Genomic DNA, 11,665 nt, shown 5'->3' with positions numbered 1-11,665 from the left:
CAGGAGTGATTGGAAGCTCTGTTCAGCTGTGGGCCACTGGGCCTTTTCTGCCGGTGGTCACCGTTCCGCCTACCTGGCAGGCGCTGGGGGTGGGGGGCGGCTCTGCCCCTCAGCAGGTCGCTGGGCCTGCTCTGTGGATGGTCACAGTTCCCTCTACCTTGCCAGCGCAGGGGGAGGGGGCGGCTCTGCCTCTCAGCAGGCAGCTGCTCCTCTTCTGCTGGTGGGTCGCAGGCCCGCCTACCTTGCAGGAGTGATTGGAAGCTCTGTTCAGCCGTGGGCCACTGGGCCTTTTCTGCCGGTGGTCACCGTTCCGCCTACCTGGCGGGCGCTGGGGGTGGGGGGCGGCTCTGCCCCTCAGCAGGCCGCTGGGCCTGCTCTGTCCCATAACTTTTTATTGGCTTAACTATACATAATAAAATTTACTTTAAAATTACATAAGGAAACTTGTTTATTGGATAACAACACTTTAATTTAATAGTGTCCTATAATATATAGAGTTAGAACAGAGGTATAAACAAATAGCTATTATAATTCTAGAGATTTAGAGAATGAAGTCAATATAACATAGATAGTTTCTGAGCAGGGGTTTTGAAAATGCTCTTCTTTATATTGCTACATAAGAAGCTGTATGTTTACAGAATGTTCTGTCAGGGGTTCATGGGTTCTTTTCTGTGCTATATGTCCATGATGACTTAGTGAATGTGCATTATTTGAAAACTTTATAAACTCTTTAATCCTCAAAAGAAATCCAAGAGGTATCTACATTTTATAGACATTCTTATCAGTTGATGTCCATTCAGAGACAGAAGACCATTTTGGTAATTTGAACAGGGAAAATAATAAAGGAATAAAGAAGTTAAAGAATCATTTATGTGGCAAAAGCAGCTTAACTACAAAAAGAAGAGAATGATATACAAGGACTATCCTCCAGGATGGAGATAGAACCCAAGAAAGGAAGGAATGAGTGAGCATGCCCTCCCTTTATCCCAACACTGAGCAGAGCTTAGTCAATGACGGGGGCCCACTGGAAGGTGGGGAAATCTGCTGGGGCACCATGAGCCAGATTTGGTCAAAGCCATTGGGCAAAGGGAAGGGTTATCCACTAAGATTCTTGCAAAACTCACAGAAGGATTCTTGTAACTGTTTCTTTTACATTGATAGCAGTCAAGGTGCAGGATCCCAAGCACACTAACATAGAATCTGAAGAAGCAACTCCTTTCTTTACTACTAACATGGCCTGTCATTGTTTGAACTATTAAAAAAACATGTGTTGACAAGGTGCAGTTCTAGTGTCTCAAAGCAAGGTGGATTTGGAGTTGAGATACAACAAATTTATAATTGGCACCTTTATTTAATGCTATGTAGTCCACAAGTGTGGAACCCCATTTTCAACCCAGTTAGTCTGTCTGTAGTCCACATCCTTAACCACACACTGTGTGACATTTCTATTTTTCAAAAAGTCATCATGAGGTTGAGCATGATATCGGCTGAAAACTATGAAGAGTTGCCCTGGTAATGAGTTTGAGCAACAAGAAATTTGAAGCCAGGGTTCAAGACTTGACTTTTAGAGGAGAAACCACACTCTTAGGCCCCTAGGATGTCAGTTGGTAACAGTAAATATCATATGGAAGTTTAAGGAACTCATATTCTTAAAAATGTAATACTTAATCCTTTCTCCTTGGTAATTATTTCTTTAATCACTTTATGTGTCTAAATCTGAATTTTTGGGGGGCGGGGGCAGTGCTGGGAAATGAACCCAGGGTTTTGCACATGTAGGGGAAGCGTTCTGCTAAGTTACATCCCCAGCCCACGTGTCATAAATCTGAATGGACTTAATTGCCTTTGATTCTTCTAGTGTATTTCAGATAGTGTTATAGATATAAAAGATAAAAGGTCACCCTCAGGACAATAAAGTTACAATTGTAGTAGATTCAGTTAAAAGTAGTATCAAGTAAAATCCTGGTCTCTAGAGTCTTATTTTGATTTGCTTGCCTTTTTTTTTTGGGGGGGGGGGTAGCTAATTTTATGCTGTGAATCTGTGTATTCATAGAAGTGCTAATTCTTCATTCCATTTTTGTGAATCCTTTCATTAAAGATTTTGGCAATGAGTTGAGGTGAGGTAAATGAACATGGAAGAATTTAGAGGAATGATTTTTTTTCCCCTTGAATTTTCAGTAAAAAGGTTAAAAGGAAGGGCTGGGGATGTGGCTCAAGTGGTAATGTGCTCGCCTGGCATGCGCCGGGCGCTGGGTTCCATCCTCAGCACCAGATAAAAATAAAATAAAGATATTATGTCCATCGAAAACTGTAAAATAAATATTAAAAATCTCTCTCTCTCTCCCTCCCCCCCATCTTAAAAAAAAAAGGTTAAAAGGAAGCACATGGAGTTTAGGCTGAGATCCTAGCATTGAACTAACTAGCCTAATTTTCCCATAAAGAACTTAAGTGTTTGAAAAAGCAGGGTTTCCTGCAAAGAGAAAAAGACAATGCTACCCTCAGGATTTTATTCATGAACATAATTTCTCTTGAAAAGGAACATTGCTATTCTATGACTTCTAAAATTTACTATTTTAATGCATTTTATTTTAATTGTTATCAGCTTTACAATCATCTTTAACCTCATTTGCTTTATTTTTTTTTCTTTTTAGATGATTCTGATTATGGCCTACCTCAAAAAAATTATTAAGCTTACCTGGAATTTAGGTTTTCATTGTCTCTGAAATATCTTCAGAATCTTTAAAACAAAAACACTAAATATAAATTTTAACCAATTTTTTTTGTAAATGAGGGAAAAAGAATAGTAGATTGAAAATGGGTTTAGATATATAGAGAATATGAAATTTACTGAATTTTGATAGCCTTGGGTGATTGATTGAGATATTTCTCTATTCATTTATATTATAATATAAAAGTAGAATTAATTAATTGAATTGTAACTTAAGTATACAGGTTTTCAAAGACCAACTCATCTCCCCTTCTCCCTAAACCAGTTAAAACAGTACATACCCACCACGTTACACTCAATTTCTCCTGTATTTATTGATGCTAACTGAAGTATAATCACGTGTCACTTATTGATAGGGGTATGTCCTGATAAACATGATATTAGGTGATTTTGTCACTGTGCAAACATCATAGAGTTTACTTAAAAATTCCACAAACTAACTGGCTACAGTATCACTTGGTAATATCATCTAATGAGACCACCATGTATTGACCAAAACATTGTTACTAGGCAGGGAACTATACCTACATGGCAGGATAGATACAACATATCTTTTTAAAAAAAACTTCATTTGTTGTTTTTAGATGTACATGACAGTAAGGTGTATTTTGACAAATTATACATATATGGGGTGCGACCCATTACAATTTTGATCCTATTCTTGTGGTTGAACATGATGTAGAGATATATTAGTTGTGTCATTATGTATGAGCATAGGAAAGTTATGTCCAATTCATTCTACTGTCTTTCCTATTCCTATTCCCTCTCCCTTCCCTTCATTACCCTTTGTTTAATACAATGAGCTTCTATACTTCCCCTCCTTACCCTCCTGTGTTATGGGTTAGCATTCACATATCAGAGATAATATTCAGCCTTTGATTTTGGGGGATGGCTTATTTCACTTAGCATAGTCTCCAGTTCCATCTACTTACTGACAAATGCCATAATTTCATTCTTCTTTATAGCTGAGTAATATTCCATTATTTATATATACCACATTTTTTTTTTATCCATGCATCTGTTAAAGGGCACCTAGGTTTGCCGCAGTCTGGCTGGGCACAAATCGCGAGCCATTCAAGTAGGAACAAACTTTATTTCCGAACTCCCACAGCACTCCACGCACACTCCCAGCAACACCCCACACACCAACCGGAACTCCTCCCGGGAACTCTCCCGGAACACCACTGGGCTGCGTGCACTCACTCTCGGAACCCCAGAACTCAACAGGAACTCCAAAGTAGCAGGCCCCCAAGGCGGACATTAAAGGTCTAATATACAATTGAATACACAGCCTGTTTCAATCCAGCATCATCCAGTCACAGCAATTATAGACAGCTTAATATCATCATCTTAATGGCTCTCCTCTCAACCATTACTTCTGGCAAAATGACAGGGGCCATTCCTACTGGCTGTGGCTCTCAGCATAGGTTGGTGGTGTGAATTGAGCTGCTATAAACATTGATGTGGCTGTGTCACTGTAATATGCTAATTTTAAGTCCTTTGGGTGTAAACTGAGGATTGGGATTACTGGGTCAAATGATGGTTCCATTCCAAGTTTTTCTGGGAAATCTCCATACTGCTTTCCAGAGTAGTTGAACCAATTTGCAGTCCCAAGTTGTAGAGTGAATCTTTTTTCCCCACATCATCACCAACATTATTGTTACTTGTGTTCTTGATAATTGCCATTCTGACTGGAGTGAGATGAAATTTCAATGTAGTTTTAATTTGCATATATCTAAATGCTAGAGATGTTGAACATTTTTTAACCAGTCATGTTTCTTCTTCTGTGAAGTGTCTATTCATTTCCTTTGTCCATTTAGTGATTAGGTTATTTGTTTTTTTTAGTGTTAAGTTTTTTGAGTGCTTTGTATATCCTGGAGATTAAGGGCTCTATCTGAGGTGCAGGTGGTAAAGATTTTCTCCCATTCTGAAGATTCCCTGTTCATGTTCTTAATTGTTTCCTTTGCTGTGAAGAAACTTTTTAGTTTGATTCCATATTAATTATTGATTTTACTTATTGTGCTTTAAGAGTCTTACTTAAAGGAGTCTGTTCCTGAGCCTATATTATGGAAAGTTGGGGCTATTTTTTCTTTTAGTATGTGCACTGTTTCTGGTCTAATGCCAAGTTCCTCGATCCACTTTGTTCTCATGCCAAACTTAATCTCAGCAGGACAGACCTTAACAGAAGGCAAAAAAGGATTCGGTGGCAAAGAAAATGTCACTGCCTCGGTGTGTGAAAATAATCCTAGTTTCTGAATAATCAATTTCCTTTGGACTATTTAATATATAGGCCAATCAAAATGTGGCTGTCATCATTTTTGAAGGTGTCTCTTTATTTTTCTTAGATCAAATTTGGTAGTTTGAATTTTTTGTGATAGATTGTATAAAAGTAAAGTTTTAGTTTAAATTCTTTTTTAATGACGCTCAATACATTTTTCCAAATTTCCCCCCAAAGGGTTTTGCCGATAGACAGTTATACCCTAAAGTAGAAATGTGCCTTTTTACTGTGCTTCAAGTCTATTTTAAAATTTCCTTTCCCTTTTTATGGTTTATAAGTTTTTACTTTTGTGAACAAATATTTAGTTTTCCCAAAGCCTAAATGGATACTACTACTTTAGGAAGTGCTTCAATTAGTTCCAGAAAATTACTTGTAGACTCAATAATGAAGAATATATATGTCAAATCACATAAGTGATACACTTTCTCATGTCCACATAGAAACATACAAATCATTTTCTTCTTGTCTATGCTATAAAATGTAGGTAAGAAAGACAAAAGTTTACTTACATAGCACTGTAAGTAGTAAAGATATTTTAATATTTCCAAATTACATTTTCTGACCATTATAATTTGTTTCTGTCTTAAAACTATTTAGTCTGAACTGTGTGTGCTTTTTTTTTTTTTAAAGACCTAAACAGTTTCTCATTTTCTACTTTTCTATTTGCTTTTGGGAACACCAGCGTAAGTCCCTACTTACTACTAAATTCAATAGAGTTGAGAAAGACAGGTTGAATAGATCAAGGAAAAGGAGTGATTTGTTATTTTTCTGATGTGCTTCTTCAAACTTATGTGCTGGTTGTATATTTTCCCCAAAGTACTCAATCAGCGAAATGCAGAAATGTGTGCATTAACACTGGTATTTTCATCTCTGAGATGAAGAACGGATCCCAGGTGATTTTGTATGTATTGATGCTTTGTAAGCCACCCCATTTATTTTATATATTCATTACAGTCCAATAGTTATTGTTTTACTCTGCATTGAGGTTTTCTTTTTTTTTTTTTTCCTTTTCACAGAAATGGATTGGGAGAGGGCTTGAATTTCCCACAGCAGTTTCTTTTGCTTTGTATTTTGAGAGAGAGAGAGAGAGAGAGAGAGAGAGAGAGAGAGAGAGAGAATGTGTGTGAGAGTCTTTGTTTGTCTTTGTGCATCTTCATGTTAGGAACATTTTTTCCCCTGCTTATTTCCTGAAAATTGTTTTCAAAAAGGTTTTTTTTTTTGGTGAGATTGGAGATATTTAATCTTAGTTATATAATGAAAGGCTTTCTATAATGCATTTCTCTTTAAAAGCAGAGATTGCTTCTTATTTTAATAAAAGAGAGAAAAAAATAGATGCTGTTTCTGTGCTCTATCTTGTGTTCTTTTCTGTAGCCTAAATATAGAGGGGAAAGGTGTCTTAAAATAAACCTAAATTTGCTACTTATTGAGTACCTTCCTTTTTTATTAAGTGCATATTTATAAATAGTCCTTATAGAAAAAAAACTATCTAGTTGTTTTTAATAGTGAAAGGGTTCTCATTCTATTTTTCTTATTGTCTGCAAGTTTAAAATCTAGACACTTTCTTCTCATCAGAAAACCTCACCTAGAAAAATGTAATGGTAAAAGCCTAATGGAAAGTTGGTTCTGATGAAGGCTCATCATTCTGTGACATAAAGCTAAGAAATGGAGGAAAAGTGCATTAGTTCACGTGCACAAAAGTCTCATCACTTGAGAAAAAGAATGAAAAATATTTTTCTAGACAAGTAAAATCTGGTAAATAAACCGTGATAGTTTCGTCAGTCTTTGTTGCATATAACTTTGTTGTGAAATTAGGGAAATTCAGGATGGTAGAGACAAATGATTCTTCTTTCTCAGTTGAAAATTCTATTGAGATTAAAATCTGGTTATTTATTAAGGAATTCTTTTTCCATGATCATTTAAGATTAAATTTTAATATATCACTAATGATGTATATAAAGAGAGTGATTTGTTTTTCTGTGTCATTAATTAGAGATCATTTGAGGTATTTTTTGAAAGGCCATTATTGTTATCAGTGTTAGAATTATAAATTAGAATTATAACCTGAACCTTTTTCTCATAAACCCAAACAACTTCAGTCCTTCTCTTTTCCCACACATCTACAATTCGTGTCCATTTTGTTTTCAGTTTAGTGATTGGTAGGAGCCACACAGGGAACATGAGGATCTTTCCCTACTAACACCAGATACTCCCTCCATCTTGAGGTGCTTTACCACTGTAGCTGGGGAAACAGACTTCTTCCTGATGTCAGTGTGCACCTGTTCTTGGGTATCCACTGAAAGACATGTAAAGACCATACGATGGCAATACTCACTCACATGTTTATACAGCACTTACTTTGTATCTGACAGTGTTTATATGCATTAACTAAAATGTGGCTAAGTCAGTGAGGTACCAAGAGAATGTCAGCCCCCCAACCCTACCCCATGGTCACACATTTCACATTTCAGGATAAAGGTGAGACTGCAAAGCAGATCTCAGACCATTTTCATTTCGTCTACTAAGCCTTCAAAGGCATTTAAATTTATAGGGTTCTCAAATAATGGAATTCCTTACATTCCTGGGTATTTAAAAAAAGCAGAATTAAATTAGCCTCTTTCTTAAACTTCAGTGTTTCTATGTTTTAAGACTATCTTTGCTTGGTTCATATGGTAGATACAAAAAGGAGTTGTTCCTCTACTAAGGAACCCAGTAAGAGAACCTAAACATATGAACATAAAAGAGGCAATCAAATCCATTAACAATAATGACAGTGACATTTAATACCTAATGGAAGAAATGGTATGGAGGATGCAAACAGAATATTGGATTATTTAATCATAAACATCAACCATGTTAAAGATTTTGGGAATTAGACTAAATAATGGAGAAGGCATTATGTGATATCAAGTTTGAACGCTTACATTCTTTTATTTTTAATCTCTGGCTGCAGGATGTGGAATGAATTGAAGGGGTGATTATAGAGGTAATGGTTTTAGTTGCGAGAATTTAAGAGTAAACTTGAGAGATTGTCATGGCCTAAATTGAATCATGTGTCGTAATTTTAAAAATCAGCTACAATAATAGAATACTCAATAATTGAATTTTGGGAAACAAGGAAGAGGGATAGTTAAAAATGTTCCTTCATTTTTATCTTGAGTCACCTGATGAGCGAGTGTGAGTTGGAGGAGGAGCTGGGTTGAGGGAGGAGGTCATTACTCTCTCTCGAGCTGGACCGTTCTGGCACTGACGAGAAGGCAAAGGGCTGGAGAAATCATGATTGGAGTCATTGACATAAATAATGTAGCTAAAGCTTTGCTTTCAGATAAGGGTTAGCAGGGAGGGAGTATAGAGTGGGAACCAATCTTTGAAACTACAATTTTGGCATGGCGGCATCCCTTAGTTTTTTATTCCATATGCATCATGACCATTCAGAGAGGTAATTATAATGAAATATAAATAATAAATATAAATAAGGAAATATAAAATTAATGGAGAAAAGAACTAGAAATTGCTTAATCATTCAATAGGATTATAGAATACTAACAAAGTCAGTCTAACTCTGTAATGGAACCAAGAATTTGGGGGGAAATAAGAAATGAGAAAAATTTGTATTGAGAAAAGGTCACACCCGCTTAACACCAGTGTCTACCGAATTCTCACTATATTTCAAGCACTGTTGAAGCCCTGTAAGACTCCACATTAAGTAAAACAGATACACGTTTTATACACGTTTATGAATAGATTGACCCTCTTTTTGTCTTTTCTGTCTACAGAGTGATCTTGTTTAAGGTTGTTGATGCATTTACGTTTTTATATTCAACAGGAGAGGCTTGTTCAGCTGCAGTAGTCCAGATTCTAGCAGCATCAATGTCTAGCTGACAGTGCCAGTCAGTGCCAAGTGATGACCATTAGGGTTAGAATGGAAGCAGTGAGCAGATCAATTAGGTGGATCCTCCAAAAAACTTGAGAAAGAGGAAATATTGGTGACCTGTACCCAAGAGATAGCAGTGGAAAGGGGAAGAAGTGGCAGATTCTGAATGTCTTTTGAAGGTAGACAGAAGCAGAAGGATTATGGACTGGACATATTGCATGTGAAAAAGAGGAGAGTTAGAGGATTCCAATATTTCTGTGTGTAACAACTGAAAGTGCCATGTTGCCACTTCTCACCTTGGGCAAAATATAAGATGTTTAGAGGAGAATCTCTGTAGCTCACCTGTGGATGGGTTAAATTTGGGATCACAGTTAGATATCCAGGGAAAGAGGTCTAACAGAGAATGAGTCTGAAGGTTTAGGCCAGACATACAAACTAGGTAGATAACAGGGTGTAAGATGGCATTTAAGGCTTAAGTCTAGATCCATTCTCCAAAGTAAGAAAAATAAAACATTTAGAAATACAAAGATCAGAGTCAAAAGAAGAACCTGCAAAGAAGAGGAGAAAGGAAAACTAAAAAAGAATGAGGGAAGGACACAGAATAACTGTTTTGGGAGTCAAGTGAGTTACCATGCTTTGGGGAGGTAGAAAACATGGTTAACTGTCAAATATTGTTGAAAAGATGAGGACTAAGAATTAATTTTTGGATAAAATAGTATGGGGTAATTGTAGACCTTGATAAGAGTGGTAAAACCCTGGATGAAGGGAAGAGAATATTGGACGAGACAATAACTTTTAACATCCTCTTTCTTAGATTTATAAAAGAAAATTTGAAAATTTTTCTGAAATAAGGGGTCAAGAGATTTTTATCTAGGCTTATGGGGAGTGGACTTTCTGGAGAGATGCCATTTAGTGACCACTAGATTTTGTGCCCAAGTAGGAAATACCTCAACTCCCAGGAAGCTCATCTGTGGTAACATAGGGAAGGTGGAGATTGTGGGAACAAATGCTAGAGGTAGAGAGAATGGAGGTGATAATATTGGAAACTTTAGAGACTGGTCTTAATGAAAAAAAGAATAGAAGCCACTTGGTAGGTACTAAAGACTCTGACAGTGAAAAGGAAGAGAACATTCTGTAGTTGAAAATTAAATATTCTCAACTTGGAGTCTTATTTATCTAGTGTCTTTAATGAGGAGTCAACAAAGGGCTACAAATATTTCAAAAAGAAAGTGGTAAATGTGTACCTACTCATATTAAGGGTTTTACAGATTCACCAAGAACTTCACTTATTTTTTTTTGTTATATCTATAATTGAAAGTCAATGTAAGTTACCTTCAGCTCATCAGGGTTTCTAAGAAACATTCCCCATTTGTCTTTGAATTGTGAATTGTTTTAAAGAGTTCAGGTTAACAATAGAAGTCAATGTTCTGATCATATTTATTAGACGAGTGTTAGTGCTCTAGTGACATAGAATGGACTGCTGTTAGACAAAGAATTTTTGAGATAAAAATCACATTAAAATCATATTGTAGTAATACAGATGAACAGAAAATATTATTTGTTTAAAAAAACCCTTAGTATTCTTTGCCTGAGAATAGGTAGAAATTAGTGATACATTTTTAAAGGGGTTATCTTTTTTTCCTGTCCTGTTAAATTTTGGTTCATATCATCTTTGTAAAGTTAGAATATCTCTTTTCTCAGACTACGCTAATGATCTCAAATGTTTTGTACTCCTTGGTAAGAGCCCAATTATCCAAGGAGCTAAAACAGGAATATTTTAAGCTGAAAGTCAAGTTACTTGGTTATGATTCATAGGGACCTTTCATTTCCCAGCATCTCCTGCTCCTCAGCCCCCTGTGAATCCCTTATACTTACTCATTTTCGAAACTCAACTGAAGTCAAAGTTCATTAATACTTTCGTATCTGTAGCGCTGTTTAATGGTTCCCCTTTGTTTTGATTATGTATTCCTGAGGTTATAAGTTATTTTATTACTTTACCCCATTTCCACTCACGATTATGTTGTTGACTATTTGGTCAAATAATGCTGGCCTTCTTTCAGAACTCATTAAGGAAATGACAGCATTTCTAGGGGCTAAAGAAATGTTTGAAGACTATTTCTAAGATTTTTTTTTTTAAATCAAAAAGGATATAAAGCCACATTTCAAGAAGCCCCATGAACACAAAAAAAGGAAATAAAAAGAAAACCCATGTAGGCACGCCATAGTGAGACTGCTGAAAATCTGTAACAAAGGGAAAATCTTTAAAGCATCTGGAAAAAAAAGTGTAAATCACTTTCAAAGAATAATTATTAAGCTTTCTAATAGAAAGAATGGAAACCAGCAAAATGGGCTGTTATCTTCAGAGGGTTGAAAGGAAATAACTGCCAACGAATTCGTTTTCCATTGTGATCCAGTGCAGTTATTTTCTATTAGTCTCTCTAAGTTTTTTGTTGCCATGTAACAAATGATCACAAATGTAGTCCCTTAAGACAGTGCTCATTTATTACCACTGGCTCTCCTCATTAGCATTTACTGGTTCAACAAACTGCAAATCAAAAATATTGGAATTAAAAAGTATGTCTATGGGCTGGGGATGTAGCTCAGTTGGTAGAGTGCTTGCCTTTCATGCACAAGGCCCTGGGTTCAATCCCCAGCACCACACACACAAAAAAAAGTATGTCTATATTGAATGTATGGATTTTTGTCTTTGTCATTACCTCCTAAACAATGCAGTATAACAACTATTTGTATAATATTTACAGTGTATCAGGTATTATAGGTAATCTGAAGG

General features: G+C 36.2%; 1 protein-coding gene and 1 non-coding gene across 2 annotated transcripts in view; both read left to right on the top strand.

Moving 5' to 3' along the window:
• Nucleotides 1-11,665, top strand: part of Malrd1 (MAM and LDL receptor class A domain containing 1) — a 503,883-nt gene that overhangs the window by 112,980 nt on the left and 379,238 nt on the right. The window lies entirely within an intron of this gene.
• On the top strand, nucleotides 11,464-11,537 carry Trnae-uuc. The gene has a single exon. It is a non-coding gene; the product is annotated as a tRNA-Glu (tRNA).

The sequence above is a fragment of the Marmota marmota genome, unplaced genomic scaffold, assembly GCF_001458135.2.
Source record: "Marmota marmota marmota unplaced genomic scaffold, marMar, whole genome shotgun sequence".
Lineage (NCBI taxonomy): Eukaryota > Metazoa > Chordata > Mammalia > Rodentia > Sciuridae > Marmota > Marmota marmota.
This window is presented reverse-complemented; position numbering and strand designations above follow the sequence as displayed.